We start from the raw sequence: 25,637 nt of genomic DNA, 5'->3' as shown, positions 1-25,637 counted from the left end.
TGGGCAGTGAGTTAGCCACCACTCAAACATAATGTTACACTCACTCTTAAGACTCCTGTTTAAGTGCTGAAGTAATGGAAAACATCAACTGACAACTCCGCAGGGCACAGGCAGCATTTAACCTTAGAATTATTTATAGATACTGATTTTAATCAGCAAGCAAACCCTCTCTGCTTAATTTCATTTTACATGCACACACAGAGACTTACCTTTACAAAAGGAGATCAGCATTTTGATAGTGATGAAGATTGTCCTCAACAGAACAGCATCTTTACATTAGGTACTTCGTAAACATGCAAGTACAGAGCTTACAAACACCCATACTCCTCAGATAATTTTATTTCAACAAGTTACCAGCCAGTTTAACCAGCACCTAGCAATTCTGCACTAAAGCTATTTCACTAATAACTTGTACCTTACACATAGGCTGCTAACACCAGCTTTTCAGCCCAGTTACTCTTCACCTTTTCTCTCCATTCCTTCCTGCTCTCTGGTGTTTTTGCCCTTGCCTAAATACCCTTTTCCCAGCGGTGCCCCATCTGTGGCTGACAGGCTTAGCTGTGCCCTGCAGCAGGTCCAACCTTCACAAAGGCTCCCCCACCCCCGCCAGCTCCTGGGCACCTGCACCCAGTACAAACCACTTATCACAAGGGGATCAATAAAGGATTCACCTGTACTCAAAGAGCAGCTGTTGGGCTAAAACAAACTACTTCCATCTGGGAAGTAACAAAGGGTATTAAGTGCTATGCCAGCGGGTGCTAGTGAATTAAAACTAACCTGGGTAACAATGATGTGTGAGTCCCGGAGGAGCTGGCTGAGATCTTTATTGTCCACTTTTGGTCTTATGACCAGGAAAGCTCTCAGTGCCCAGATGATGTTATAGTACCATTCAGATTAGGCAACGGAGATGATTACCTTCACAGTTACATTTCTGTTAGAGACATTGTAAATGTGCTGTGAGATTTGACTTGCCTCCTTTGTTACCCTGATGAAAGCATTAACACAGCTGATTATTACAAAGCCCTCCATCAGGTATGTCAATGAACAATGGTATTTCTAGGATCATTTCCAGATGCAAAGCTGTTGAAGTATATTTTCATCAATGATCTGCATTACATTTCCTCCTTGTCAAGTTCCCAGTGATATTTTGATTGGGATGGAAGGAGATAAAGCAGCATTACTCAAGCTGAAAGAGATCTATTTCTCTTGTTAAGTGGAACCCCTTCAAGGAAAAGACATTTAAATGACATGAGATGCTGGCCACAAGGACAGACATCATACCCCAACATGGGAGAGAAGTGCAGTGGGGAATCAAATTTGAGCTGCCAGTTCAGCATCACTGTAGAGGAAAACTATGGCAGTCCTTGCCTGGCGAGAGCATAAGACATCAAATGTGCTAAAATGAGATAGATTCACAAAATACCACCAAGCTACAAATAATGGCAAGTTCGTACTTGAAGGAAGCGACTGCAGAATGGGCAACCATCTGTGCTTGGCTTCAAACACTCAGCCTGCCAAAGACTGTGATTAACGCTGTCCGGACAGATCTTCTCCTGTCTGCTGTCAGCAGCCCTGTCTGTTCCAGAGCCTGCTGATGGCACTAACAACAGATGTCCTTTGCAGTTCAAAAGCTTGCACAAAGCTCCGAGTTTGCTTTTCAATTTCCATGGTGTAAGCTGTATCACTGGAAGATATGGGAGAGGTGCATTTAGAAAAAAAAAATCATAAATCCTCTTCCTAGTGTTTTAAATGAATAAGCTACAAATGTCCACTTGGCAGCTTCTCCATACTGGAGGACACTTCAGCAGAGTTGCCACCAGGTGGGACACTGAAGAAAGCAGCAGAGAAAGGCAGGCATGTCTAGAGCTGAGCTGTCAACTTGAAGCAAGGATCTGACATGTGTTGGATCCTCCCTCACAGACACCTCTCAGCAATGCTCCCTACTGCTATTTGGGTAAGATTACAAAAGTTGTGCCTCTAATTTTCCATCTAGGATTTCTTGCGGTTATTCCTATAAGGTACTGCACATCCCATTGGCATTGCTGTTAAAATACAGGAAGCATCCTGAAAAATCTCCCAGGCTATATTTTTCCAATTACAGTGCTTTCAATTAGTGCTTTTCAATTTGTTGACACAGCTTCAAACCCAGCCAGGTTAGATGACTTGTTCAAGCCCATATATCAAGCCAGTGACTGGCAGAATTAAGATTCAGCTATACTCTCCACTTGCACTTTCCCAGTGAGAATTTCACAACCCCCCAAAGCAATAAAAAAGAGAACAAAGAAAAAATCCATAACAGAACAGTTGAGTAGGAAATAAATAGTCCAGAAGTACGGCAATAGCTTATGCATATTTGAAATACCTGACAGCTACAGGGTCTAAGCTGCATGAACAGGTCTCGGTAAGACCTTCAGGGAACACACTTGTGTTAGCTCAGAGGAGCAATCATTGCAGAAGCGTGACAGCAAACATTCTTATGAAAAAGCCTCTACAAAGCCACTGACAGCTGTCAAGTTTGAAAGAAAGCAGCAGGAAAGGTAGGGGCAAGCTAGAGCTGATGTAAAAGTTGAGAGTTCCTGGGAAGTATTTTGTTATTGGGCAAAATAATTATCTTACAGTGCAATTGATTATTGCTGTTAAATAATAAGTGATGTACTTAATATAACGCTTTAATTTGAGGAGCAAGTCAGAGTGTTAAACAATCATTTGGCAATTGGAAAAGCATCTCTAGCTACATGCATTGCAGAGGGGTCATTCTTCAGGTACACAGGTTAGGTGGTCAGGTTAGTCTCATCCTACCTAGGTCCTCAGCAGATAATATCATTTTGGTGCTAAATTAATTTGAAAGGACACAAAGAGTGCCAAGGATGCTGAGTTTTGCTCTTTCCTTAGTGATGTCTCTCAGAAACCTGCTGCAAACCGTATCTAAATCCTGGTTACCGTCTGCCAAAACACCCACAAGACACAAAAAACATCCTCTCACCATTAGCAAGATGCCACATTAGAAGACAACTGTAGGAGGCAAAGGTCTCAATATTGAATGAAATGAAGGAAAGAACAAGGATGTCCAAAAGTCTTGCTGAAAACTGTGGGAAAGACTGGAGTTAGGCATGTTGTGCAGAGGTTTCTACTCAGTAATTTTCATAGATAGGAAAGAAAGATTGTGGACCATGAGCTGACTTTGTTCAATGCTCTCTGTGGATCCATACCTTAAGCACACAACTCCCACTGGCATTTATTACAGCCCACAAAAGGTGACAGGAGCATACAGCCTCCTGCCTGCTTGCCCAGTTCCTCTTGGGAAAAACTGCTGATGTCTCAGGCAGGTTTTACAACCTTTCACGGAGAAGAAGCCCTAGCATATCAAAGGTGATTTCAAGACTCCTTGCAGGCTGCTTGGCATTCGGGTCCTGCAGAATCCAAGTTCCCACAATTACCGCTGCAAATAAAGCTTTCAAAATCCCTGTCCAAGTGCATTTTATCACCTTGGCTGAAAAGTGACAAGCAGCAAAGCTGACCCTGATTTTGGAACTACTAGTCAAGTTTGTAGTGTAAAACTTCAGGGTAGCTTTTTTTTTGCTTTTCTGTGGCTTACTGGAAAATCAGCCTGCAGTCACGTAACCCAAAATAGAGAGTTTACGTGTGACACCAAGTGGTTTGCTTTCAGAAAGCTGAAGTGGAATTGGGACTGTAAGTGTAACTGGGTATTTGACAGTCACTCCTCAACACCATTTCCAGATAAGAGCAACGAACGATAGGTATTACAGCTTGTTAGAGCTTGGCTTGACTCATTCTTCCCAGTCAGACGTGAGCCAGGAATATCAGGAAAGGATGGTGTTGGGTTTGTCCGTGGGAATCAGCAGCTCTACCACCACAACAGCACTACTGACTTTCATTCAAAAGTCCTAACATTTCTTCGTTTATATACGGAGAACCAAGTTTGGTTTTGCAGGGGTAAATATTAACTGGTACATAACTGGGTGATACAAACACTTCTGGAAACTAAGCAAATTAAAGGGTGAAACAGGAATTGACAGAAACTTATGTACGCATGGTCGCTCCCCATATGATCTCAACACTTTACAGAAAGGCTCCTGCCAGAAGGATAGGGAGCCCTGGCTAGGAGTAGTTTCCCCTACTTCCCAACATAACTGAAGTGTATAGAGGGACTGGTAGATGCCAGTGATGTTCTGCCCCATTCGACAGCCACTTGTATTGGCCTCTCCAGGGTATGACTGAAGGCAAAGCGCCATGACTCAGATTTGGTGGCTTTTCTTGCTTTTGTAAGGACACAACTGATTCATACTACAAGATAAAAAAGTTATCTTTGGGCAGAAAAATCCTGAAGGTTGCTGAAGACAGAAAACTTGTATACTTGATATCTCTAGTAGTATTTTTGCGTGGAGCGCAACTCTGTCCCAGCTATTTAATGAAGTCACACCATTTACAGCAGCCTCTATCATCCACCCCCAAAAGTCTGAGACACGACCACTATTTAAATGGACTGTTAATGCTATGAAGAATCTGGAGAAAATTAACTACTGTGGGAAATCTCTTGAGGCTGTACTAGGTCAGACCCAAGATCCATCCACTACTGCACACATTTGGTGTGAAAAGGCTGGAAATAAGAGAAGCTGTCACTGTGCAGTTGGAGACCAGCAACTGATGCTCACTGCCATCTGCCACTGACTATCACGAGATGGTGAGCAGCAGTTTTCCAAACACAGGGCTTCCACAGCATCTCCAAAGCCACATCCCACACCCACATGCAGCCAAGGTCAGCCACTCCTGCTGAAGGGTAGAGGCACCCTACGCATAGCCCAACTCCTCCTGTGAGCACAGCAAACCCTTTCTCATGTCATAGCATGGTAAGAACTAAATATTGGAGAAAGTGACTCCTAGCAGCTCTGGTTGGCAATGCAGGAGTAGAGTAGATGCCAACGTTCACACTGTTAACAATTACAGTCTGTCATTGATGGTTAAGGAAGGATAAGGGGAAGACAGGTTCTTTTCTCCACTTCTCACTCAAGCAATACACAAAATCTCCACTTTTACTCAGAGAATGTTCAGCTTTTAACTCTGATGAATGCAGAGAAAGTTAAAAATATAATTTTAGGCTCATTTACTACTCAAGTTTCTAAGCCAGGGGTCAAATTTTAGTGTCTGCTTAAGTCACTCTCAGGGTAATGAAAGAGGAACCCTTTCTGGATGGTCAGGAGTGTCGATGCTGCAGCAGCAGTTGTTCCTGCTATGGAAGGGTATCGATTGCTTCAGGGCAGCAAATGGGGAAAGGCAGTGGCAAGGATGTGGACAAACAGCCTGGACCTTCACATTTCCACCCCATGTCCTTGTATCAAGGTTAGGATCAAAACCATTTTAAGGAGCCAACACAGCTCCACCAGTCCTCTCCCTCTGCCTCCTTCCAAGCACAGGTCTTGCTCTCTAGCAGACACCTTGTTTAACAAGCTGCTATGCCATTCAGCCTGAATAATTTAAAATCAGAGAACACAAACAGCAGCAAACATGCACACGCAAGGTAGGATACACACTTCAAGCCCCTCTAATTCAGCAAAGGCTTTGCAAGCGTGCTCCAAGCATAAGGAGGGAGCTGGTTCTGAAACCATCACTTCACTTCCACTTTCACCTGCTTCCCATCCCTGCTCAGAGTGGCTCTGGATCAGCAGCATTCTTGCATACTGCATTAATTTCAGCATCTCATTAGCTCATTCGTTTCCGCTTTTTAGTTGGATGCCAGCGATAGGGAGCATTCATTTACACCGGGCATGACTAAAGGGTATTCTTCGTTTGTTTTCATTCTCCACGTCCCTCCAACTGCTGGCTTCACCTCCTCTTGTCTCGCTCTGCCCTTACTGTCTGAACTCCAGCAGCCTCCAGGGACGCTGCCAATTCGCAGCAGCTGCTACCAGCCTCCTAACACATTAGCAAAGGAGCATGTTCCTACAGAAATCCTAAGAAATCTCCTTCATCACAGCTGGTGCAAAGTGGAAGTGGCAAAAAAAAAATAAAACATGAAGAGTATCGACTTTGATATTGGCTCAGTCAGATATTTTGAGGTCAAGATTAAACTACAGTGTCTCCAAAAATAGAAGGACCGGTTTTAAAAGAGCTCTCTGAAAGATTTTTCAAAGGTGGGAAAATTGTCAGAAAACAAGATTGCCAATGGGCTCTATTGGTGAAGCTTTTCTGACTGGACACCTGCTCCTTCCTAGAAGTAAGCTAGGAACTAGAAGAGGTTAAGGAATCTGCCTTACAGTAAGAAAAGTATCTACACATTCACATCAATAGACCAAATAAAGTTTACTGTGGATTTTAGAACAACCTAGATAAGGCTGGATACCATCAATAGCAATGCAGCATAATAAGAGATAACCGGGACAAGGGGAAACAGAGCACTAAATACTTCTAAAGGTCATGGCCACGTAGTCAGGGGTTTGGGGAAGTTCTTCTCTAAGATTTAGAAATTAGCTTACAAAGGCAATCTCAGGACAACTACAGATAAGAAACTCTGCATAAACAGGAGCTCAACATCCATTCCATAACAAAGGTCCTTTTTCATCATCTTTTGGCAGGCAGAAAGCATCTTGAGCTCTGTGAGACAGAGGTACACCTGCATCACTGTTGGGAGTTCAGCTTCTTCTGGAGTCTGGCTATGAACAACTCCCAGATCATTTTGCCTCCAGCGCTTTCACAGTATTCTACTCCCCATTACTTCAGCAGTCTGTCTCATCCAGACACCATCAAGAAGTAATGACAAATCAATTTTTCTGCTATCTAATATGCTTTTGAAGGCTTTGTGCAATATGAGATGCTTGGAGTGTGCATCTTGTCTTGCATATGCCTGGTTTTTGCTCCATGCGTTTTCTGATTTTAAGTCAGGGCACTGTGGTTACTCTACATGTTTACAAATCTTTTGAAAAAGGAACCTCAGCTATTTCTGACTGGTATATCCAAAAAATGACTTCCAAACAAAAAGCTAGGTCTACATCCCACATATTGCAGACTGTGTTCTTAAAAACACACTCTCCTGAGAAATTGTGGCTGATGGCTCACCAGGGAAAATCAAAACCAGAAGGAGGGTAAAAAGGTTGTTTACTTCAGATACCCAACTAAAGTACTGGCAAGTTCCAGAGACTTGGAGATTTTGCTCAATGAGCCATCCAGCTCAACTCGGTATGATGTGATGTGGAGGCATTTAACACAGATGATGAATTGGGCCCAGATTTTTCTGTTCTGGAACAAGATCTCAGCTGCCTGGACTGAAGAAGCAGCTCGTACAGCTCAGGCCCACAAGCAGCTGTTACTGCTGCAGTAGCTGCCAGGAAAGAAGAGAAGTGGGAGGACCACAGACATGAGTTTGCTTCAGATACGCTAGCCTGGCTGAACTAGAAGCAGCCTATTTTTACCAGCATGGAGAACATTCCTGCCCACCCCACAGGAAAATCAACCCTTGCAATCTACCCCCAACCCTGCTTTCTGTTGCTGGGTGAGTGAAGAAGCTCGAACTTCTGTGGTGGCTTCAGGCTAAGTGCCAAAATCCTGAATGCAGTTATGCAAATGCTAAAATAACATAAACTTGAAGTGACAACCTATTAAGTGGTCTTTAATTCGCAGTGTTGTAAAGGATTTATTAAACACTACATTGCAAGGCCAGAACGAACAGGGAAGTAGGAATTTTAAATAACTTGGCAATCTCATTACACCCTCAACAAGGACAGTTATGAATTGAACCCCAAATATTTCACAAGAGGTCAACGCTGTTTCCTGCATTGGACTTAGAAAGTAAAGTCCTAAGGACAAATCCATTTGCCTACAGTCCAGATTCCTGATGTCTCACACCATGTTCTCCACTGTTGTAGTTGGTCTGCTGCGTCTCCCAGTGCCAAGGAGATGCTAGCTGCAGAGAGTGAAATTGTAAAAGTGCGTTCCCTGGATCAACAAAGCAACAGAGGCTGATAAGCAAAAACATTCCAGTAAGGCTGAGAGGCCCCCACTGATGCAGGTGCAATGGGGAATCTTGCATTGAAGCGACTGTTGCAGATACGGTGTATTGGGTCTAAGTGGCAACGCACGTTACCCACCGCCAGACACAGCTGAGCCCATCGGCAAAGCTGGTGGCACCTCTGGGACAACATATTTAAGAATGGGCAAAAATGCCTGAGAGCAGTGAGGGAAAAAAAGCATGTGAACACCAGGGCCAGAGAATAAGGAGGGAGAGGAGGTGCAGCCCATGGAGAGACCACAGGGGAGCAGGTATTTCCCTGCAGACCATGGAGAGAACCACAGTGGAAGAGATGTCCACACTGCAGCCCATGGAGGATCCCATGCCGGAGCAATTGGGTATTTCCTGAAGGAACTGAAGCCTGTAGAGAACCCATGTAGAGGTAAGTTTACCTTGAAGGACAGTAGCCCATGGGAATGATCAATGCTGGAGCAGAGGAAAAGACTTAGGAGAAAGGAGTGGCAGAGAAGAGCTGTTATGGGTTGACCGCAACCATCTCCAATCCCTCGGGGAACAGGGGAGGTAGAGGAGTCAGGAATGAAGGAGTGAAGTTGACACTTGCACAATGCCTTTTACCTGGGAATCTGCAGGCAGTAGAACTGGCTTGTTCACTGCCACTTTCAGGGGAGCAGTCATCACTGCCTTTCACTTAAACCAAGAGAAGACAAGGTGCAGCACGCTGCACTGAAGATACCTTTCACTTGGAAAAGCTTTTTTTTATTTTTTTGATAAAAAAAGTATAAGCTTATTGTGAGAGAAAGCAGCTGATGAAACCACCCTGTTAGTCTCTTTCAGTGTGCCATTTTATTTTGCTCTGCACTATTTTCTTCTTATAAACTATCTTTTTAAATTTTTTTTTTTCATTCTTCCCTTTACTCAAAGAAACCTCAAATAACAAGTACAGTGTGGCTTCTGAAACCGAATTCAGCAACTGTCAGGATTCCTAGTGCCCTGAGATCTGCATGCCATATCCAGCAGAATGAAAGAAGGACTGGCAGGGCAAAGAGCATGAAGAGCAGCTGAGCATTACCCTCTGTATTCCCAGCATCCCAGTAAGCCTGCAAGATGTGCCCTTGCAGAAGCAGGGAATGGTTGCAGAGGAGTCTGAGAGCAAGAAATTGGGCCATGACATTTCTCCTAAGGCTTCTCAGCTCCGAAGACCTCGAAGGAAAGCAGTCCTGGAAAAAAAAAGAAGAAAGATAGCTTCCTTGTTTCACAAAATCTCTACCGGTACCATCCAAGAAGACACCAGTGCACCTGGCTTCTGTACAGCTCTTTTTTCTCTCTCTGTCTCATGATGATGACCATCTTAGCGATCTTTGGACTCAAGGGCTTTCCAGCCGACTCAGCAGAGTAAGACAGCAATCCAACATTAGATAGCTGGTCTTGATGACATGGCATTTGGTAGCTTTCCATGCCCGGAGGTTTCAGTTGAAGGCAATTACTTGGTTATTTCAGCAAGGGACACCTTTGCAGCAAAGGAAAGGCTGCAAGGTCTGGCTCTCCTGAGGACCAAAGGAAGTCACAGAAGTCCTTTGTAGCATCAAGGACAGCACAGACCACATGGAGTGATCACATGGAGATCTCATTTCTTTCATTTAAAAAAGAATTAGATTGTGCACATGGAAAAAAACCTTGACATTTGGATGCATGCCTCTTGATGTTCAGCCAAAAAGAGGCATAGCTGCAGTGCCCCACTGGCATTTAACCATAACACAGCCCAAGCGCACGGCAGGAAACAAAGCAAGTTTCCTCGGAGGCAAACCATTATGAGTAATTGTTCACAAAAGACCCACGAAGTTTCGTAAAGGAGCCACAACAGCCTTGTTGTCAGCAGGAGCAAGAGAAGGGAAGGGCTCTTGTGTAACACCTCAATGGTTTCATAAGACATCCTTATCTCCTGATGTCAATGCCTTGCAGAAGGTCAGCCAAATTCACTGGCTCATGGCTTTGTGCTCACCAAATTAATAAGTACCTGAAATCCAGCTCAGCATTTAAACAGTGATGCCACCCAGCCCCAAAGTCCCATCCAAGCCTTTGAAAGGGCATGCACTCCCCAAAACACAGTCTTGCTGTTGAGAAGAAAAGAATGAGCAAAGGGCAGACACACAGAAATACGGGGTTTCTTCTTAACCTTTCTCCAAGTCAGACCAGAGCTTACATCTAGTCTAGCGAGTAACCAACACCATGAGCTCTCCACCCACACAGTTATGAAAAGCTAGGCATACCCCATTTCTACAGCACAGCTGTCCAGGACTAAATTCAAGACTGCTTAAAAATCCAACTTTTAGTCCTCTGACAATCCATTCCATGGAGGCAATATGGGGCTGCAAAGCTAGCTGCCTCTCTATTTAGCAACAAAAGCAGGAACAGAGGCCAGACTGTGTTGCTCAGAACACCACCTCAGCTACCAGGCCGTGCTGGAGAAGTCATGTCGGAAAGAAAAAGGTGAAGAAATCTGTCATTTCTATAGTGTACGGTTTCTAGACAACCGTGTCCTCTTAATCAACGACAGCTGAAGAACTGCAGAGTGAAGGGGGAGAAGAAAATCTTCTAGATATTAAAGACAGCCACATTTATATCTATATATACATAGATGTGTATGTGTGTACATGCACATACATATTTAGTCTCCAGACATTCCAGCCAGTCGGCATTAAATAACCAGAAGGTCCTGCAATTTCTGGGAGAAACAGCATCTTCCTGGTGCGGCTTTTGCTCTAAGCTTGTACAGTAGGAGGTAGCCACTTGTTAGGACACGCTAGCCATGGAAAGCCAACACATGTGTCTGCAGTTCTGGAAATAAAGAAGTCTTCTGATGGGCTGAAAGAGACTGGTTCTTCAAGCTAACTCCTAATGAACAAGAGTTTGATTGGCAGTATTTTGCACTGTAAACATTTGGACCTGAGTAACAGTGATGTATTTTTGTTTTTAACTGGAGAGAAAAAAAACAAACCCTGGAGGGCATAGTTATGTCATTCTAAAGTCTGAATCTATTAATCTAATGGCAGATGCAACGAGTTTCCACAAGCCACTCTCTAAGTTCTGAAATCTTCCCTCTTCAAGAAGTTGGCGGTGGGTGTAAACATGGATCAATCTCTTATTTAGACTACAGTGACGCAACTAGCGGCATGACAGATTAACTGTTACTTGAACAACTCACACCAACATTCCGCTTTCCTGAAATAAGTATCTGCCAGGAAAAAACAGAACAAGATCTGAACCCCCAAGGTTGCTACTGCCCCTACACAGAAAGCCATTAGAAGCCCAGGAGACCCAAGATTCCTGTTACACCAAAAAAAACCTGCTCTGCCCAGGCGTTCAGTGGATGGCAGCGAAGGTAAGAGCAAATACCAATGTGTAAAATGAAATGCCTTCTTCCTGAGCTGCCTAAACAGAGAAAGGATAGCTGTGCAGATGGTAAATCCCAATACCAAATAATGAGTCAATCCTCTGAACAGGGTAGTAGTGAGGGGCATATTTTAGACCCCATGGGGTGCAATAAAGCCACCATGAGGTTGACTTGAGGGATCTGCTTGCCTTCTGGGAGATGCTGCTCTTGCACTCTTTCCTCTACATCATTCACATCCACATGGCTCCTCTCAGTTTCTGTCTTTGGGATCCAAACAGTAATGCAATCCCGTGATAGGCTAATCATACCATTTCATCAATCATTTATTTCATCAATCATTTTGAGCCATTTCCCTAAGGCCACCCAGCCTTGCCTACAGCTGCCAAATTTCAGGCTCATTTCATCTCTAACCTACTTTCAGAGCTGCCCTGTCTCCCTGCCTTTCATGTTTTCAGCTCGCATTTTACTTGCACATTCAAACTGTCTGTCCCTGATCAGTGAAGAGTAGGATGAGGGGGGAGAAAAGAAGGGAGACAGACTTTTATTACTGTTTTTTCTAAACTCAGTGTCTTGGAACCAGATGGTGGCTGACTTGTTTAATTCTACTCTAAAAGTGGACTCAAAAGAGCAAGTAACTTCAAACTGGGCAGCACTCCACACTAGCAAGTATCTACGTGTCCCTAATAACTGCAAAGCATTTGTTCACTGTATCTTCCTGCAACAGCACATCCTGTGGTTACGTTAATTGGGATTAGCGCAAGGGAAACTGGCAAAGAGTATTGGCCCACGCTAGGCTCAGGCATTCAGAACATCATTTACCAACTCTGTAACGAGCAGTTGCAATGTTTTTTAACACATCGGGGGCTGGGGAGGTGTATTTTCAGGACACCAGCAGCACAGCAGTTACATCATACTCTGCACTTACAGGGAGAGCAGGTAAGAGAGAAGATATTCGGAGAAGGACAAGAGAAAGTGCTTACAAGACTTTCAGTTTAGCCTTTACTGAGCTCTGCCATATGTCATGGGCTGCTAAAGAGTAAATTTCCCACTCCTGGCAAAGCACGCATGTGGGCAAAGAAAGCCGTCATGCCTCCCTTTAGTTGGGAATGGAAAAGCAGCTCTTCCGTGCAAACACAGATCTCTTCCGCTTCTCTTTCTCTCTAGAAGGAAAGAGGAGGCACAAACACGAGAAACCCTCTCTTTTGCCAAATCGGCCCTTGGCTCTGACAGCTCCTAGATAAAACAAGCCCACTTCCTTCCACCACTGTGCTACCAGGGCTGCATAAAGGGTGGCAGACCTGAGAGCCCTCAGGCTTGGACAGAAAAACACTAACACCAAGTCTCACAGATGCCTTATTCTTAAATTAATAGCCCTAGCATCAAGTACTCTAGACAAAGAGATAGTTTTAAAACCTAGACCTGAGCCTTGCAATTTCTCTGGTTGCTCAGAGGTGCACACTGCAGAGATCACACTCCACTCCCACAAGCCAGGCTCTTGGGCGCATTGGCTTTTGAAGCCCCTGCAAGGCCAAGCCCAGAGCCCTGAAGCATCATCAGAGCATGGGTAGGAATACAAAACAGATGGAGTCTCCTGCATCGCCGGCAGCATTCGCATTCAAACTGTGACAGACTCCAGCCTACCAGCGTGCCCCGTGGAACTCCAGCCCTCTGCTCCAAGTTGCTCTTCTCCAGCAGAGCCAACACCGCAAATGTCAATCGATGACAGGCATGAGCACCACGCTGAGCATCTGTGCTTTTGTTCACAGTGGGACCATGCAACATTTTCAATAAATAGTAAGTTCTCCTAAAAATAGGATTTTTAGGGAAACTAGATTATTGGCAACTTTTTGCAAAGTTGTTTCAGCCAGAGGGGGACGAGAAATTCAGAAGTGTCAGAAAATAGCGTGTTATATAATGGCGGATAGCAATGAAATAGTAATTTCATTATGAAATAGCCATAATGAATAGTCATTTTAAAGAAGATCCAGTCATGTAATTGGGGCAGAAAGCCAAGGCCTAATATTTCAGCTTCAGGCTTTTGTTCCATCCTCTTTCAGTGAAAGAACTAAATCTGTGACACTCTTAAAACCATGGGCAAACGGCAACAGCACCCAACCATTCACTTCTGATCTTTCCCCAGATACCTCCACTTCAGCAGGTACATTTGCAGGCTTTGGCATGTGAGCTTTTTGGACTAAAAAACCCCTGTGTTCTGGTTCACTGGACACATTGCAGATGCAGAGATCTGCTGCTCTGAGCCTTTGAAAGAGGCAGGCTTCAAACACTGCTCCTGTTCTTGTGACAGTCTTTCTCAATGCAATAACCTCATCTATTTGAATCATTTTCTTTCTGCTAGGAAAGATGGTGTGGGGCCTGGTGAAATGGTTGGGGGCCCCAAGAGCAAGGGATGTTGAAAATACCTTAGACACCCAATTAACATAGATATACAAAACAAAAGGGAAGCTTTTACAATTTGAAAAGTGGTAATGGCTGTAAGATAAGGAGGCTCCAGGATGGTCTCACTTCAGATGGCTGGGCCGTAGGATGGGCGATGCATGAGATAAGGGAATTGCAACAGCTGCCTCGAAAGGCGTGGCCTACGTGATCCTCAGACGGAGTTTGCGCAGAAGCAGGGGTCAATCAGCGAACACAGTGAGGAAGACTACAATCCTTCATCTGAAGACCCCCGTCGACCACCAGGGAAAACAACTGCGCATGCGAACGGACATTTGCATATCTCATGGCTATGTAAATGACTTCTCGGAAATCCTATGACTATGTATAACGTTATGGTATATATTCTCTGAAAATTTGCCAAAGCAGCGGAGCACTCATGGTGGATAATCCCCAGTGCTGCCCAGCGCTGCAATAAAGAATGCCTGCTTAATAACACACTCTGGTGTTATTGAGTTTTCTTTCGGACTCCTTACCCAGCCGCACGTATCTTCCCACTTCGGTGAGGAAAGTTAGAAAGCAAGGGGGTTTGGAGAGCTCCGATTTTTGTATCACTGGGTTATCTTTTGATACTGCCTATTCCAGAAAATTCACCATCAGGACCTGTGAATCCTTTAAAAGCATTTAGGAGCTCAAGAAGCTGAAAATAATCCACAGAACCACAGACTGGTTGGGGTTGGAAGGGACCTCTGGAGATCACCTAGTCCAAACCCCTGCCAAAGCAGGGTCACCCAGAGCATGTTGCACAGGGTCATATCCAGGTGGGTTTTTAATATCTCCAGAGAAGGAGACTCCACACCCTCCCTGGGCAGCCTGTTCCAGTGCTCTATCACCCTCAAAGGAAAAAAGTTTTTTCTCATATTTAGGTGGAACTTCCCATGTTTCCATGGACAAGTGTTTATTTCAGTTCCTTCCAAGATGATAAAAAGTTTACAATTAATAAAACAACAGTTCTTAACCAATTTAGAAAACCAAACAAGTCAAAGGCTCTTGCAATCCGTTCTAGCATTTCCTATAGTCAGTGCTTCTTCCCCTCAAAATACTCTGCAAGACCATTCGTCTAAGCAGGAAAGGTATAAAAATATTCCTTAGTAGCCCCTGCATCACAGACTGTCCCAGGGTTTCCTGTTTTTTTCCCCCTCTAGATCTCACAAAGAACCTGGCAAACCTGCCTAATGGAGATTTCTCACAGTTGAACAAGACTGCCTTCTGTATTCAAATATGAAAGAGAATTAAAGACCTTTAGAACACGCACAGAAAAAATATTGGGCCTTCGCTGCCCCATCCCAGTAACTCACAGATGTCCCATGTAGCCCTTTTCTAGAACCACAATGCTTGTAAGGGCATCTATAAAACTATTCATTGCAGTCTTGGAGGTTGTCTGAAACAACCAGCTCTGCACCAGCTGCGCTTGTCAAGTGCCGTGCGCTCACTTCGTAATTTTGTCCATGCCAGTTTTTGAGCTGTGACACTTCTTTGCCTTGTATCATGCCTATTTCACCTCTCTGATATTCTCTTTAAGAAGGCCTGTCAGAAGGCTTTTGGGAAGTCTAGATCAGGCCCCTACTTTCCTCATCCCTCCCAAACACTTCCAGGCTTCCCTCTGCAGAACAGCACTGCCAAGACTTCACTACATCACTATACTCCAGGTACACTTTCAAGGTAATTTCAATGTATATGCTTGGTGTGGACATGAGGCTTACTGCTTTAATTTCTAGGTTTAAATGTTTCTGGACCCATTCTTCTGCATAGTACCTCTTTTTGATGAGATTATGGGCTTTTTTTCCCGTTTAAATCAACAGCCTTCACTTTGGGAGGCTGTTATTTTTTTCTCCATTATTCGTTCCAGATCAGGAGGCTCAGCCAGCAGCAGCACCTCCCCACTGCTCAGAAGAGGATTCAGTCTCCAAAAGCACATAAGATTCTTTTTAAGTTCTCATTAATCATGGCCTGTAAGCCCTGGGATCCTGCCAGCCTCTGCGGTTTTCCTGGTGGTCTCCTCCTTCAACTCCATATCTCACAGACAGCTAATGCCCTAAACCATTTTGGTCTCTGGAGGCCAACAAGAAATCCCAGTTTCCTTCTTGGGCTCCATTTCTTCCAGCTTAACCTCCCCTGACTTAATCTGCAATGAACACCTAGACCACTTCCAGGAGCCTGACTTCCTTGAAAGAGTGAAGACCCATGTTTTAAGCTTCCCTTTCTAGCACTGATCTAACACTGGTTTTCTGGCACAGACTCCCTGCTTGTCACAGAGAACAAGCAATGCCCACAGACACATCATCACCACCTTTCCAGAAGCCTTCACCACATGGAGGATTGCCAAGTGCACTAATGGCCATGTGGTGCTACCTGGACTGAAGCTGTGGGAGAAATCGGCTGCTGGTCTTTGCAACCAAGAAAGTGACACAGAGGCAGTATGAAGAAAACCCAGAGTAGGTTGGAAAGGAACACTACATTCTGGAAAGAGAAGAACCAGCTAAAGCCAGGACAAGCATGTTCAACAAGTCACTCAACACAGAGCTTCCTTCCCTGAGAGATGTTTTGAGCCACCCTTGACTGATACCATCAGCCAACAAGGCATGTAAGAACATCATAGAGGAGAATGAGCTTTCCCCACCAATGCCACAGGAAGAAAACTACAAGAACACGTCTCCTTGGCCAAAAGCCAGCTGGGAGACCCTCTTAGGTCCTCACATGGCAGCTCCGACTGCTGACCCACCAAATCCCACAAGCAATATGCACAGATGCTCGTTCAAGAAAACTGTCCTGAGGTTCCCGTGATCTGCTGTTGCTGTTTCCTGCATAGAGTCCCCACTACACCATGAGACTGAGGCAACAATTTGTCCCGGGAAGAGGGGAAAGAAAAGAGGATTTTAAAGCCAGGAAAAGATCTGAAAGGAGAAAACACAGTGGTGGCTGTGAAGTGTCAGACAGCAGCAAATTTCTTCCTGGTTGTGCAAGCATTAATTAATGCACCTCATCTTGAGAGCCATTAGGATGCCCTCGCTAATGTTAACCAGCTGCAGTGAGTGAGCTGAGCTCTTGAATAACAGGAGAGACGAGAGCTAGGAGCAGAGATGAGGGTAACAGGTAGAAAACTTCAACTATAAAATTAAATCCTTTCTGCAACCAGTATTTCTCTAGCTTGCTTCTTACCAAAGGCACCTTACAGCCTGTAGTCCAAGGCAGGGGATGGCTGGGAAATTTGATTAAAAGCCCTTTTATCATAAAGGATAAGTTTGTCATGCAGAAGAAAGGAAACTCTACTGTCCCTAGGAGTAAAAAGCAAAACCATCTTTGTGCCTGGAGCAGAATTTAAGCTCTGGGCTCCCACATGCAAAACAAGCACTCTAACCTGGCCAGGATTTTTTTGTCTCAGTCATTTCTCCTCCTCATCCCCTGTTCTCTTCACCATTTAAACAAACAGATCCTCCTTCCCCAAAGGTGATTTTATCACACGGCAGGCCAGAAATCGGAAGGAAAAAAAAAAAAGAAAGAAGCAGAATTATTTGAAAACTGATCCTGTCTCCCCTTTGCCAGCCTTGTATTTATTCAATTCTGACACCTAGTGGGCATCACCAGTGGGAAGCAGGAGCAGACACGGCCAGCCACGCTCACCAACAGCCCTAGCAGAGATGCTGATACTCAGCATTAGTTGCTAATTCTGCCACGAGGGATGGGCTCCATCCCTAGCACAGCTGCATCTCCTTAAAACCCTCCCAAGCCTCCACACTGAACTCGTGCTTGCAGACGTACTGACAACTGCACACTCTACGGTAGAGTGAAGACTGGATCCCAGCATCTCACTCCTCTGAATCAGCACAGGGTTTGGCAATTAAGGCCTATCCTTCATTCCAGAGAGATCATCCAGGGGTCGGTCTGGTTTGTCACCCACCTGAGATTAGGTTGCTGACAGTAGCGTGTATGCCAGGAAATCTCCACATTCCTTCAGGATGAGCAATAATCTTCTTTCTAACACGGGCCAGGCTCCATCCAGCTTTCACTCGAGATGTTCTCTGCCCTTTGAGGAATTTTTTAGACTAGTTTCACTGAGCCCCTCTTTGTTGCTGGTAATTCCACCCATTCCCAGCTAGCCACATGAGCAGAATTGCTGTGAGGCTACCAACGTACCAGCATGCTTCCCGTGGTGGCACAAACCATGCCAGCGTCAAGTGCTACATGCAGCAATGATCACCGAGCATCTATGGTGTGATGGCAAAGAGAGGGTCTGGGAAACAAAACGTTGGGGCACCCTGGAGCCCAAATACCGCTGTGTTTCCCCAAGTGTTCCCCCAATAAGGGAACTGAGCCCAGTTTTTCTGCAATGCCAATGTATGGTGTTGTCCTTCATCAATACTACACCATGGGAATTCCTGCTCAGACACCATCAGCATAAAAAGTGTCAGGGTGTACAGAAAAAAAGACAGTGCGCATATAAAAGGACTGTTTCTGCCATGAATGCAGGTTTTACTACCTTTTCATAGAGGGTAAAAAGTAAGCTGCTTCCCTCCTTCCCGAGGGACAAACTGAGGTGCAGGAGGTCTGCGTAGGACATGCTCGCTGCGTTCAGGGACGGATCTCCTGACACTGACCCCGCCACAGCAGGTAGCTGCAGTTGCTCCTACTCATTCCCCAAATTATTGCACGAGTCCAAATCAACATAAGTCCTCACTTCTTCCCTCATCCTACAACTACAGCAGATGCTCTGCAGTAAAAGGGTGGCTACATTTTTACCTTCTGGTGAGCCAAGGCTCAAACTACCACAAAGTCCCTGTATGGAGCAAGCCCCAGTCTAATACCTCATGGTTTTGCTGTCTCCCTTCAGACACAGCTCCCTTTTTTGCTGTCCCAGAGTTTCTGAACAACCTCAGAGTCTACAAGAGGAGAATTTCTACTCTGCACATTCCTTCCATCCGCAAGTAGTGTCTCTGAGAGGTGAGGGGAAAGCTCCCTCCCTGTCCCTGCTGCTGCGTAAATCTTCACTCTCCAAGCAAAATCCAACAACAAAACTAGATGCCCGCTTACACAGAGCCTGCCTCCTCCTCCGTGTACTTTGCCCTGCATCTTGCTTTTTACAGCATTCCTCCTTTCTATGCTAAACGCAGAACACCTTGTACGACATCGAAGAAAGGTGGTATGTTACCTAAGGAACTCCAGTGTCACACCCTGCTTCTCACCTAGCAAAGCTACTGTCAGTAATAGTTTGGGGAGGGTGGCCACAGATAACGTAGCATGCAAATGGACAAGTCAAAATATTTCTTGGTGCAGGAGTGCAAAAAGGGCTTGATGATGAAGTTCTCCATTTGAGCTTGCTCCCTCTGAGGGAGCCAGTTTTGGAGCCTACCAGCGTACTTGGAGGCTGGGAGTCCACAAGCATGAAGACGCGGCTGAACATGAACAGAACCAGGACCCCGGTATGATTTCAGGCTTCCATCACAGTGAGATTTGCTCTTGGACACAGTTGTGGTATTTCAGACCAAACTCTCAGACATGGGAGTTGGAAGGGAACATCCGTAGCAACTATCATTGGTATGTTGGAGTAACGAGTGCTTGAGTCAGCGACTTGAGACCATGCAAGACTTGAGAAATGCAGACAAAGAAAATATTACTCCCTAGTGCCAGATAAACATCTGCACAGCAGATGCCACATCAGCTTCTAGGTGTGAAGGCATTTGCATACGTGCAGCAAGGAGCTTAAAGTACCTGTAATCCATTTTGCTGGAGGAAAAGAGAGAGATGTGTTTTCTTTGCTTTTTTTTTTTAGAGAAGTGCACATCTGATTAGCATATACGTGTCCCACGTATACTGGCGAGGGCTGGCCTTTCATTGCTTTTATTACGTCTATCAAGGGAGCTGGCAGAAGTCATTGCTAGGCCACTCTCCATCATCTTTGCTAAGTTGTGGGGAACGGGAGAGGTGCCTGAGGACCGGAGGAAAGCAAATGTCACTCCAGTCTTCAAAAAGGGCAAGAAGGAGGACCCAGGTAACTATAGACCGGTCAGCCTCACCTCCATCCCCGGAAAGGTAATGGAACTACTTGTCCTTGGTACTGCCTCTAGGCACATCAAAGACAGGAGGATCATTAGGGGCAGTGTCCTGGTTTGGCCCAAACCAGGCCCATTAGTCTTAGAGAAACCAAGGTCACTGCTAAATTCCTCACTGCTTACGAGTGAAGAGCCAAAGGGGGGTCGCAGCTGCAGGGGGGAGCAGACAGGACAGGTGACCCAAGATTGACCAACGAGGTATTCCATCCCATACATGTCATTCTCACTTTCCTATTTATCACTAACCCACTGCCTCCTGGAGGTGGGGCCCAGGAGGGAGGGGCCCTCCTGTCTCCCACTGATTGGTACCAGCTTTGCCAATTTTCCAGTTAAAAGCCTGCAGGTGTGATGGCAGGGTGAGCTATTGCATTTTCCTCTCTGCTCGTGCTGGGGAAAGGTACTGCCTTTTCCCCTCTGCCTGTACTGGGGGGAGCAACTCTGCCTGAGGAGGATTTCCAAGCTCTTGATCTTGGTTTTGTACATATTTGTATATATTTGGTTATTTCTATTATTATTGTTATTATATTCTTTTTCATTATTATAGTTTATTAAAACTGTTTTAACTTTCCAACCCATAAGTCTCTCTCCCTTTTCCCTTTCCCTTTCCCTTGGGGCGGGGGGGGGAGAGGGTTAACAGAGAGCATCTGCCACCTGGTTAATAGCCAGCCCAGCTTTAAACCGTGACAGATTTATTGGTGCCCAACGTGGGGCTCGAGAGAAGCTCCAACAGGTTGCTCTGATAAGTTGAATCCTGGCTCTGGTGGGAGGAGACCCAGAGAGCTCAGCTGAGAGAGTATCAGATTTCTTCCTTTGAGATTTATGAGGGGTTGGAAAGTTAAAACAGATAGCGAAGATGGTGATGTCATTTTTGAATGCTGTGTTATCTCATCTTTTTATGGAGTTTCTTTCACAGTTGAGTATTGCAATGATGCCTTACCTGCCGTGGGCACTGTGTTATTGCTTGCTTCTTATGAATGTTTACATGCAGTTTAGCAGTGGGCGCTGGTCGAAATGTATTGTTTTGGTATGCGGGTTGATACTGATTTATGCTGTGATAAACTGGGCAGTTCCTATTCCGATCTCTTATCTCTATGACACAATGATGGGCAGCTTTAATCGCGAATCAGTAGCAGCGACTTCATCTGCACGCTCCAGGCATCCTTTAGCTGATTCTGTTAATGATTACACTTCCAGTTTTACTTTGGGAAATAGTACCTTTTCCTTTTCTGCCAAGCTGATTCCACTAGATTTTGCGAAATTAGGATGGTGCTGTCTAGGTGGCATGTTTTTATTTTTGTTTGTCCTGAATGTGTTTCTGATGTGGGATAAGATTAAATATCAGTGCAGGGACAGTTGTAAGTGTTATGCAGCCACCTCAGATCCTACAGTGTGTACTGCCGCTACAGCCTCAGATCCTACAGTGTGTACTGCCGCTACAGCCACTAAACCCACTGAAACCTTGGCAGCCTGTACCACAACTGCTACACCCCCCAAGATGGCCACTGCAGCTACTCAGACTCTCAGCACTCCCACGACAACCACTGCATCTACTCAGACCCCAGCATCTATCGAATCTGTACCAATTGCTCCTGTAACCAGGAAGAAATACCAAAAGAAATCAGCTCGTGAAGTGAAGGATGATGACTCGGAGCCTTCTAAGACAGAGCCATCATATGACCCAGGTGAGGGCCCTTCTCAGGCAGAGTTAGGGCCTGACACAGATGGGGGTTTCCTCGATCGTCCTTTTAAAGCAGACCCATCACAGAAGAAAGGTCCTTCTAAAGCAGAACTATCACAGGAGGAGGACTCGGATGTAGAGATAACCTACCACTCCTTATCCCTGAAGGACCTGAGAAATATAAGGAAAGACTTCAGCCGTTATGACGGTGAACCTATTATTACCTGGTTGCTCCGATGCTGGGATAATGGGGCAGACAGCATGCAATTAGATGGCAGAGAAGCCAGACAGTTGGGATCCCTGTCCAGAGATGGTGGTATTGATAAGGCGCTCGCAAGAAAGTCAAACACTGTCAGTCTCTGGAAGCGACTCTTGTCAGCTGTAAAGAGCAGGTATCCCTATAAAGATGATGTTATGAGCCACCTAAGCAAAAGGACCACTATAGAAAAAGGTATTAACTACCTTAGAGAACTGGCTGTGCAAGAGATTATTTATAGACACCCACGGGACATTGTAGATCCTGTAGATCCTGATGAAGTGGAATGCAACCGATCCATGTTCCGGAAGGTCGTGAAGAATGCTCCACCGACATATACCCATACATTGTCAATATTAGTACGGGGAGAAGATGATATGGCACGTTCTACTGTGAGCGAAATGGCTAACTGTATGAGACAGTATGAAGATAGTATTTCTTCCCCACTGCAGGCACGCATCTCGGCTGTGGAAAAACTGACTAAGGAGAACAAGGACTCATTTAAACAACTGTCAGACAAACTGTCCATGATCGAGAATAAACTTGACTCTCTACCTACACAGGCGCGCGTTGCAGCTGTTAAGAGAAAACGTTCTCCTACAGGACCAGCTCAAAGGAAAAGGAACACATCACGAGGTATCCTGTGGTTTGCCCTGCGTGGTTATGGGGAGGACATGAGCAGATGGCATGGACAACCTACCAGTACCCTACAGGCACGAGTACGTGAGTTGCAAGCTAAAAGAAATACCAGAGAGAATTTTTCTAGAAGGATGGCTGCTCCAGTTACCAGTGAGCAGGACCCCAGTCAGGGGAGATGGGCCTCAAATCACTTTTTCCCAAGTGTGAATAGGAGAAATGAAGGTCCAGTCCCTGTGAGCAGCACGAATCCATTTCTTAATTAGGGGGGCCCTGCCTCCAGCCAGGTGGAGGAGAGGGACAACCAGATTTATTGGACTGTGTGGATTCGATGGCCTGGCACATTAAAACCACAAAGGTATCGAGCCCTGGTAGACACTGGTGCACAGTGCACCCTAATGCCATCTGATCATAAAGGGGCAGAACCTATCAGTATTTCAGGAGTAACAGGAGGATCTCAAGTGTTATCTGTATTGGAGGCCGAAGTGAGCCTAACTAAAAACGAATGGAAAAAGCACCCCATTGTGACTGGCCCAGATGCTCCGTGCATCCTTGGCATAGACTACCTCAAGAGAGGGTATTTTAAGGACCCAAAAGGGTATAGATGGGCCTTTGGTATAGCAGCTGTAGAGACTGAGGACATTAAACAGCTGTCTACCTTGCCTGGCCTCTCAGAAGATCCTTCTGTTGTGGGGTTGCTGAAGGTTGAAGAACAACAGGTACCAATTGCTACTACCACAGTGCACCGACGACAATATCGCACCAATCGAGACTCCCTGATCCCCATTCATAAACTGATTAGACAATTAGAAAATCAAGGAGTGATTACCAAGACTCGCTCACCCTTTAATAGTCCTATATGGCCAGTGCGAAAGTCTGATGGAGAATGGAGATTAACTGTGGACTATCGTGGCCTAAATGAAGTTACGCCACCGCTGAGTGCTGCTGTGCCAGACATGCTAGAACTTCAATACGAACTGGAGTCAAAGGCAGCCAAGTGGTACGCCACCATAGACATTGCTAATGCATTTTTCTCTATTCCTTTGGCACCAAAGTGCAGGCCACAGTTTGCTTTTACCTGGAGAGGTATCCAGTACACCTGGAATCGACTGCCCCAGGGGTGGAAACACAGTCCTACTATTTGCCATGGACTGATCCAGACTGCACTAGAAAAGGGTGGAGCTCCAGAACATTTGCAATACATTGATGACATCATTGTGTGGGGTGATACAGCAGCAGAAGTTTTTGACAAAGGGGAGAAAATAATCCAAATTCTTCTGAAAGCTGGTTTTGCCATAAAAAGGGGCAAGGTCAAGGGACCTGCCCGGGAGATCCAGTTTTTAGGGATTAAATGGCAAGATAGGCGTCGCCAGATTCCGATAGAGGTGATCAACAAAATAACATTGCTGCTCGGCTAGAGAAACTAGTCGTGAAGGTACGTCATGTAGATGCTCACGTACCTAAAAGTCGGGCAACTGAGGAACATCGAAACAACCAACAAGCGGATCAAGCTGCTAAAGTGTTCCAAATAGATTTGGACTGGGAACACAAAGGTGAACTATTTTTAGCTCGGTGGGCTCCCAAATAGATTTGGACTGGGAACACAAAGGTGAACTATTTTTAGCTCGGTGGGCTCATGACACTTCAGGTCATCAAGGGAGAGATGCAACATACAGATGGGCTCGTGACCGAGGGGTGGACTTAACCATGGACTCTATTGCACAGGTTATCCATGATTGTGAAACATGCACCGCAATTAAGCAAGCCAAACGGTTAAAACCTTTGTGGTATGGGGGGCGGTGGTTGAAATATAAATATGGGGAGGCCTGGCAAATTGACTACATTACACTCCCTCAAACCCGCCAGGGTAAACGTTATGTGCTTACCATGGTGGAGGCGACCACCGGATGGTTGGAAACATACTCTGTGCCCCATGCCACTGCCCGGAACACTATTCTGGGCCTCGAAAAGCAAATCTTGTGGTGACACGGCACACCAGAGAGAATTGAGTCGGACAACGGGACTCATTTCGAAAACAGTCTCATAGACAACTGGGCCAAAGAGCATGGCATTGAATGGGTATATCACATCCCCTATCATGCACCAGCCTCTGGGAAAGTTGAACAGTATAATGGGCTGTTAAAAACTACCCTGAAAGCAATGGGGGGTGGAACCTTTAAAAACTGGGATAAGCATCTGGCACAAGCTACCTGGTTAGTTAACACCAGGGGATCTATCAATCGAGCTGGCCCTGCTCAGTCAGACCTTCTACATACAGTAGAAGGAGATAAAGTCCCTGTGGTGCATGAAAGGAATCTATTGGGAAAAACTGTCTGGATTCTTCCTGTAACGGGCAAAGGTAAACCCATTCGTGGGATTGCTTTTGCTCAGGGACCTGGATGTACTTGGTGGGTGATGTTGCAAGATGGTGAAGTCCGATGTGTCCCTGAAGGTGATCTGATTCTGGGTGAGAATACTTAATTCTGAACTGTATGTTGTTGCTGCATAAGTGTCTTTCAGGTTAAGACAGTGGTGATGAGACCGGAGCTAGCTTCATCAAGTGGTGTCCAGTAACCTCCTCAAGTCTGACATCTTTAACCTGCAACCCGTGGGCACGAACCATGACAAAAGAGAGACTGCTAGCCAGGGAGACTGCTGAGAGACTGCTAGCCAGATGGAAACCCACAATCCTGAACCAAATGAACTTAATGGACTTTTTGTATAGAAATGAATCATAAACTAGTGATATGTGTATATATATTTGAAAATGGAAAGGTAGTGGTGATCTGAGTATGACGTGAATGGTATGGAATAAGGGGTGGAATGTCCTGGTTTGGCCCAAACCAGGCCCATTAGTCTTAGAGAAACCAAGGTCACTGCTAAATTCCTCACTGCTTACGAGTGAAGAGCCAAAGGGGGGTCGCAGCTGCAGGGGGGAGCAGACAGGACAGGTGACCCAAGATTGACCAACGAGGTATTCCATCCCATACATGTCATTCTCACTTTCCTATTTATCACTAACCCACTGCCTCCTGGAGGTGGGGCCCAGGAGGGAGGGGCCCTCCTGTCTCCCACTGATTGGTACCAGCTTTGCCAATTTTCCAGTTAAAAGCCTGCAGGTGTGATGGCAGGGTGAGCTATTGCATTTTCCTCTCTGCTCGTGCTGGGGAAAGGTACTGCCTTTTCCCCTCTGC

General features: G+C 45.5%; 1 protein-coding gene across 1 annotated transcript in view; it reads right to left on the bottom strand.

The window, feature by feature from the left end:
- Positions 1 to 1,615: 1,615 nt before the first annotated feature.
- Positions 1,616 to 25,637, bottom strand: part of SPP2 (secreted phosphoprotein 2) — a 40,392-nt gene continuing 16,370 nt past the window's right edge. Inside the window, exon 7 of the mRNA XM_068408166.1 lies at positions 1,616 to 1,684. The gene's annotated coding sequence lies outside the window, so the exon portion shown is untranslated. The remainder of the gene's footprint in view (positions 1,685 to 25,637) is intronic.

Source organism: Nyctibius grandis, chromosome 9 (assembly GCF_013368605.1).
Source record: "Nyctibius grandis isolate bNycGra1 chromosome 9, bNycGra1.pri, whole genome shotgun sequence".
Lineage (NCBI taxonomy): Eukaryota > Metazoa > Chordata > Aves > Nyctibiiformes > Nyctibiidae > Nyctibius > Nyctibius grandis.
This window is presented reverse-complemented; position numbering and strand designations above follow the sequence as displayed.